Consider the following 6,233-nt stretch of genomic DNA (forward strand, 5'->3'; position numbering starts at 1 on the left):
AATATGAGGACTTAAACTCATCTTGAAACTCAGGGGCAGCTTTTCTGAAGTGAGGACACTTAAGCCAACATTTTGTCCCCTAAGTTCAGACTTAAAAGAACCATATAAGCCACATATATTGGGCATATACCAGATGAGTTTTGTGTTTTTTTCAGTAAGGTAAGTTTGAACAAAAGAAATCTAGGACCAACCTACAGAAAATTGAATCCAATGACTGCTTTGGAGAGATGAATCAAACCCAGATGACCCAGAGATGACTTAGAGCAACACAGAACATTTAAAACTGAAGTAATCAATAGTGTGAGCCAACTTCTGCTTCCATACAAGTGGATGTCATCAGCAGCTACACCAGCATTGTCAGAAGAAATATTAAACTCCCGCCACCACATATTGTGACCATGGGTCTGTTTGTTTGCTCGGATGAAGAAGCAATTAGAGAAAGCAAGTAATAGAATATCCAGATAAAAGATCATCACCCTTAGCTTTACTACTGAATTACACCAAATAATTGCTTTGAAAGAGAGAAAAAAAAATCAAATTCAAAACACAGTATTTATGCTTCCAAACTAAGGAGAGTACATTGCATTAATTTCCCTATAACATAAAGCAGGAAGGAGAAACAAAAGAGAAAACATGTGATATAAAAACATGGAGCACACACCCCAGTGAGGATGTTCAGATAATAGGCAAATCCCAACTCTCTATACTATTTTATTAATATTAGCCTCAATAACAAGCACCATCCTGTGGGTCAAGGGCATACACAAATGTTTTTCCCTTTAGTGAGACAGCCAGATAAAGATCTTGAGAACTGTCAACAGGAATGTATCTTTTTAAATGCAAGGTTATATTGACACTGATCTTCATTTAGAGAACATTTAGGCATTTTCTAATAATGGAGGTTTATTTGAAAACTGCCTGCTTTATCTTCTCCCAATTGACTCTTATGCCATGAATTAATCTCTTTAAAATCCGCATCCTTGTTTTGAGAGGTAACATGACATTACAACTGCTTACTGATTTGCAATCCTCTTACTGGGGAAATCTGAAATCACAAACCGCAATACAGGATTTACCAAAATGTTTGATGTTTAATGTGCCTAAAAGACTGAAGGTCATGGCCTATTTCAAGTGCATTTTGAAAGCCTCTCAATTTGTTTTTTTAATATGTTGACATGAGTGGAGATTTAACACCAGAGGTGACTAGAAAGTAATGAAACTTATTCTTAAGCCCCAAAAGTAAGCCCACATAGTCTCACCACCTTCCTGTTTGAATGATTCACAGTAAAAAAAAAAGAAAAGAAAAAAGAAAAAGAAAGGAAAAATCATTGAACCTTCTTACCACATTCTAGAGAGAAACAAATATGAACATAGACTTAAAGAGCAAATTCTTCAACCTTGGGCCCCTAAATGGACTTCCAGGGTTGGCTGAATAACCATGTTGTTATGAAATATCCATATCTCTACATCCATTTGGGAAAAAAAATAGGGCCCCAGGCTTTCATCAGATTCTCAAAGGCATCTGTGGCTTCAGGAAATGTAAGGATCACTGTCTTAGTTGTGGAATAAGTTATATATAAAGACTGAATGATAAATTGTTCAAGGTGAATTGGTACTTAAAAATCATCTAAGCTGAATTAGCATTCTTCAGCTGACAGATGAAAAAACTGAGCCACAGCAACGAAAAGTGACCTGCCCCTAGTGTGGGGAAATTTAGAATGAGCAGCCCTCTTTCTGGAATTCACTGCAGATGTGACTGGGGTAGGGTCAGATAATTATCCTAAAGGAATTACAGAAGAAGAAGGGAAAGATTCCATTTGTGGAGGGGTATCAAAAGAAGACCTGATCAGAGACATAGCCTTTGAAACGGTCTCAAATAATGGATTTTGAGAGGTTACTGGAGAATGGTAAGGTGACAGTAGATGGAGTATGAGTGTCATCTTGGGAGAAAAAACACAAAGCTAGGAATATATGGATCCTGTTTGAACAACAACAATGGGAGCATGTGCGTGTGCATAGTAGGGAAACAGAAAGAGATGCGATGAGCCTGGAGAGACAGGTGGTGGTCCTATTATAAAAGGCATCAGAGATCAGATGACTACTTACACTCAATGCACAGCACAAGTTAAAGACGTACCCTATCAAATTTCCAAAGACTTCAAGTGCTCACACTTACTCAGCATTGGCAAACACTCATGACAACTGCTGGTGGGATTGGAAATCAGTACAACCTCTCCAGAGGGCAATTCAGGAATCAGTGTCAAATGCTTTGAAATCTTCTGGGAAGAGGCTATGAAAAATAAAAATAAGGGGGAAAAAATGCTTTAAAAAGAGCATGGCTTTTGACTGAGCAATTTCTCTTCTAAGAATTTAAGTGAAAAATGAGGAATGTGCACAGAGATCTCTCTAAGATAGTCCATTGCACTGTTTGTTCTAGCAATGAATAATTAGAAATTGCTTAATGTCCATACTAAGGGAATCAATTAAATTACAAATAATTAAATTATTTATGATTTATACCTACCTCCTCATGATGGAAAAAAACTATTGTCATTAACTATCGTGTTATAGGAGAGTATTTAATAGCATGGGGAAATGTTTATGATAAATTGTGAGGATTTTAAATTTGTTTTGATTATTTTACTTTCTGTATTATGTTTTCCTTAAATAAGAAGCCAGAGGTTTTGATTCGTCTGTGTGCCTTATCTTAACTTTATTTTGCTAAAAATGTATCATGAGCATAGAAATTCCACGATACCCAGCCTGAGCAAAATAGCGAGACCCTGTCTCTACAATTAACAGAAAACAATTAGCCAGGTGTGGTGGTACACGCCTATAGTCCCAGCTACTCGGGATGGTGAAGAAAGAAGATCACTTGAGGCTGGGAGCTTGAGGTTGGTGTGAGCTATGACAGTGCAACTGCACTTCAGCCTGGGTGACAGAGTGAGATCCTGTCTCAAAAATTTAAAAAAAGGAAGGAAGGAAGGAAGGAAGGAAGGAAGGAAGGAAGGAAGGAAGGAAGGGAGGGAGGGAGGGAGGGAGGGAGGGAGGGAGGGAGAGAGAGAGAGAGAGAGAGAGAGAGAGAGAGAGAGAGAGAGAGAGAGAGAGAGAGAAAGAGAGAAAGAAAGAAAGAAAGAAAGAAAGAAAGAAAGAAAGAAAGAAAGAAAGAAAGAAAGAAAGAAAGAAAGAAAGAAAGAAAGCAAGCAAGCAGGCAAGCAAGCAGGAAAGCCCATGGTAATTTTTAGTGAAATAAAGCAAGTTGCAAAGCATTAAGTACACTGTCATCACTAATGTAAAAGGGCATGTAACTACGTGTGTATAGACTAAAAGGATATTCAGCAAGAAGTTAACAGGGGCAGCGGACACCTGCGGCAAAGTGCGGGAGGCGAGCGGAGCCAGAGGCTTCCCCGCCGCCCTGCTGACACTGCCGGGCCACCCATCCCCGGCGCCGCGCATGGGGTGCGAGCGCTGGCAGTCGCTATCTCCCGCCCCTGCACCCGCCCCGCTGAGCTGGAACTGCCCCTGGACAAGACATGAGAAATGAGTGTTGGACGTCGAAGAATAAAATTGTTGGGTATCCTGCTGATGGCAAATGTCTTCACGTATTTGATTATGGAAGTCTCCAAAAGCAGTAACCAAGGAAAAAGTGGAAAGGGGGAAGTAAGAATGCCCAAAGAGAAGTTCTGGAAGACATCCAGTCCTCCCCAGGCACACTGGAACAGAGAGAGCAAGAAAAGCTGAATAAGCAGTACCATCCCATCCCGAGCATGTTGGCCAACCTGACAGGGGAAGGGTATGGTTTTTCCGACGTAAGCCATCTGAATGCCTGTGGACCTGACCAGAGGGGTCGCGGCAGTCGTTACAGGTTTTAACAATCTGCAGGACAGATGTAAAGACTTTCTGCTGTATTCGAGATGCCGCAACGATTCGCTGCTTAGAGACCAGCCGCGTAAGTGTGCGAAGAAACCGTTCTTACTGCTGGCAATTAAGTCCCTCACCGCACATCTTGCCAGAAGACAGGCGACCCGGGAATCCTGGGAACCGGACCGCGGCGCGCGTCTTCCTGCTGGGCCGGGCTGCCCCGGAAGACAACCACCCCGACCTTTCAGACACGCCGAAACTCGAGAGTGAGAAGCGCCGACACATTCTCCTGTGGAGCTGCAGAGACACTTCCTTCAAGTTGTCCCTGAAGGAGGTGCTGTTTCTCAGGCGGGTGAGTACTTCCTGCCCACACGCTGGGTTAGTCTTCAAGGGCGATGACCATGTGTTTGCGAACACCCATCACATCCTGAATTACTTGAGTAGCTTATCCGGGAACAGAGCCAAAGATTTGTTCATAGGTGAAGTGATCCACAATGCTGGACCCCACCGGGATGAGAAACTGAAGTACCACATCCGGGAAGTTGTTTACTCCGGCGCCGACCCACCCTATGCAGGGGGAGGGGGATGCCTCTACTCCGGCCACCTGGCCCTGAGGCTGTACAGTGCCACCCACCGGGTCCACCTCTACCCCATCGATGACGTTTATACTGGAATGGGCCTTCAGAAGCTCGGCCTCGTTCCAGAGAAACACAGAGCCTTCAGGACATTTGATATGGAGGAGAAAAACAAGAATAACATTTGTTCCTATGTAGATCTGATGTTAGTACACAGTAGAAAAACCTCAAGACATGATTGATATTTGGTCTCGCTTGCAAAGTGCTCATTTATAATGCTAAGATGTACATAACTCAATTTTGCATAGAAAGGCATGTTTTGAATAGTCCAAAGTTGGGTTGTCACATTTAGGGTAGTTTCTATGTTAAACCGTCAAAATTGCCTTTTGTAAGTAGTATCCATTTGAGGGCCTCTAAGCCCTTCAATCTGGTGCTTTTGTGAAGAAGGAAAGCAGAAAAGTATAATATTTTATGGACAATAATGGCAGCATGATGGGTTTTGATACGTTCTAGGGTCTTGTGGTCATTGTGTCCCTCCTTCTCATCTGATATTATAAGTTTCTAGAATTTGAGCATTTTAAGTTATTTTTATTTTGCCCTCCTAAGTGTTACTATTCCTACGACCCATTATGATGACTGATTTATCAGACAAATTCACGTTTATAAACTTACTAACTACAAAGAATTTGTTATACATGATTCAGTGGTTTTTGTGAAATGGAATTACATTTATTACCATGAGATTTGGGCAAAGTTTTTAAATTATTTAGAAAATTGATTCTTGTGGAATTGTTCTGCCACCCCAACAGTATTTTCTTGTGTTAATCTAATTAGTTAATTTTGCAAAATGAGGATCACTGTGTGACACTCATCTAATTTATCTTGTGGTCTTATGGTCAGAATAAGAAAGAGAGTTTAAATTTTCTTGTATTTGGTTTGCTGGGTGGTATTATAATAGTTATCTGATTTTAGCATTTGAAAATAATGAGTATGATTCCATAATGGCCAACTGAAGATTGAATTGCCCCTGACAACCATATCGGGTTTGTGAATTTTCACTGTGGACCAGGAAAGTGTATGTAACTTTTGACTTAAGTGAAAAGATTGAAGTTGCAGACCTTTTCATAAGTGACTTGTCAGTTTAAATTCCAGGTTTTATTATTGCCATATTTTCACATCTTGCTTATACAAGATAATTATTCTGAGTAGTGATTGTTTCCTTGCCTCAGTGTAGAAGTGCCTATTTTTTTTATTTATTGTTCAGGTCAAAGACCAAACATTTTCTTAAATATATTTTGTGTAATATTTTATTCATATACAGTGTTGTTGAAATATTTAACTAGGGCATGATATTTTAAATGTTAAGGTGTATCATGTTAAATAAAATGGTTATTTTTGAATTTTAAAACTTGCTTTTTGGGAGTATAAACTACTAGAGTTGATAAAATTCTGCCAAACTATTGCTTATATGTACTATCTTGGAACATGCTTTCTTGAAATATTTTTGTGTTTAATAAAGATGACAGTCCTTATCAGAGGCGATATTGGGAAGTAGAAATAAAGTTACTGTATTTAAAAAAAAAGAAGTTAATAGGAAATTATTACCCAATTATGAAATTAACATTTAAAAATGTTCTGGTTTTCTATGTCTTAAAAAATAATGTGTGATACTTGCAAAAGCAAAACAACGTGGGTTTTTTTTTGTTTGTATGTTTGATTTTTGTCTGTTTGTTTTTTAAGAGACAGGGTCTTGCTCTGTCACCCAGGCTGCTGGAGTGCAGTGGTCAGATCACAGCT

At 39.8% G+C, this 6,233-nt stretch overlaps 1 pseudogene; it reads left to right on the top strand.

Annotated features, from left to right (window-relative positions):
* The first annotated feature begins 3,530 nt into the window (after window positions 1-3,530).
* Window positions 3,531-5,997, top strand: LOC105880874 (N-acetyllactosaminide beta-1,3-N-acetylglucosaminyltransferase 2-like; annotated as a pseudogene).
* The last annotated feature ends 236 nt before the right edge of the window (window positions 5,998-6,233 follow it).

This window comes from Microcebus murinus, chromosome 18 (assembly GCF_040939455.1).
Source record: "Microcebus murinus isolate Inina chromosome 18, M.murinus_Inina_mat1.0, whole genome shotgun sequence".
NCBI classification, from domain to species: domain Eukaryota; kingdom Metazoa; phylum Chordata; class Mammalia; order Primates; family Cheirogaleidae; genus Microcebus; species Microcebus murinus.